Source organism: Silene latifolia, unplaced genomic scaffold (assembly GCF_048544455.1).
Source record: "Silene latifolia isolate original U9 population unplaced genomic scaffold, ASM4854445v1 scaffold_171, whole genome shotgun sequence".
Classification (NCBI taxonomy): Eukaryota; Viridiplantae; Streptophyta; class Magnoliopsida; order Caryophyllales; family Caryophyllaceae; genus Silene; species Silene latifolia.
The window spans coordinates 356471-357763 of NW_027413148.1; the positions used below are offsets into that span (position 1 = coordinate 356471).

The window sequence follows — 1293 nt, forward strand, 5'->3', positions numbered from 1 at the left end:
AATTGCTTGCTTGTTGTGATGTCAACTTTATGCATAGGTTATGTTTGATGAAATGCCAAGCCTATGAATCCTTGCATTTACAACCATCTCTTATCTACTCAACATGACTTGTAAGATATAAACAAACTCGAGTCTTGTTAGACCATGCATAGAAGTTGAATAGGAGGAAAGTAAGTCGACTTGTAGGTGTTGTACAATCTAATCGATTCGGCTCCGGGACCCAACCCTTCCTATGAACCGTAAGACATAAACCAACTCGGTTCCTCCACAACATTAATTGCTTGCAACTTTGTAAACATGTTTGTATGATCAACACCATGAATCCCCTATGAACCCCTTATATCCTAGCATTTTTAATCATTTGTTTACATCTTTCCTTTTATTGCTTGTTTTACCTTATCGCTTGCATTAGTATAGAACACAACTACAAACCCAACCAAATTGTGACACTAGCATAAATTGAGATAGATAGACTTAGAACCCAAAGCACACCGTCCCATGGATCGACCTCGACTTACCGCTAACTAGTTGTTTGTTGAGTATTATAAATGTGTTTGATTGGATGAGTGACGACCTCAACCACGTCACTACCGGACGAGGATCCTTTGAAGCATATGGAAATTTTCACAGACTACTGCTGTTCCATACCTGTACCGGCTGGGGTGACCCAGGATGAAGTAAAGGGGATAATGTTCTTATATTCCTTGAAGGATTCGGCGCGAGATTGGTACCGCTACCTTGATAGGGTAGCAGCTGGAGTCACGTATTGGACATCTCTAGCATTAGCTTTCTACAAAAAATACTTCCCACTTGCAAAGACAGATGCCTTGAGAAGTAAAATTACAAATTTCCAGCAAGGACCTGATGAGGAATTTTGTGAAGCATGGGGACGTTTCAAGAGTTTGGTCAGGGCTGTCCCTCACCACGGTTTCAGCGGTGGTACCTTTGCAACTTATTCTATAATGCTTTATATGATGACTACAAGGTTATCCCGGACGCAGCTGCGAATGGTAGGTTCCAAAATAATACCGGTCAGAATAAAGGTTGGAACACTATTGAGGAGATGGCAGTCCATAGAGCCGAGTTTGAAAGTTCGCGTGGAAAGCCGCGAAAGCAAAGTGATGAAATGAGTGCCGTTGTGACACTCATAACTTCTATTACTGCCCGTCTCGAGAAGCTCGAGACCTCTGAAGCTTCCAAGGAAAGAGTTGAAATTCCTGTCCATAATTCAGATGAGACCGCGGAATTGAGAGACCTAGTCCGAACTCTTTTGGTTCAAGTCACAAAAATAGA

General features: G+C 42.0%; 1 non-coding gene across 1 annotated transcript; it reads right to left on the bottom strand.

Annotated features, from left to right (window-relative positions):
- Positions 1 to 822: 822 nt before the first annotated feature.
- Positions 823 to 931, bottom strand: LOC141638081 (small nucleolar RNA R71). Its single transcript, XR_012541988.1, has one exon. It is a non-coding gene; the product is annotated as a small nucleolar RNA R71 (small nucleolar RNA).
- Between the last annotated feature and the right edge of the window lie 362 nt (positions 932 to 1293).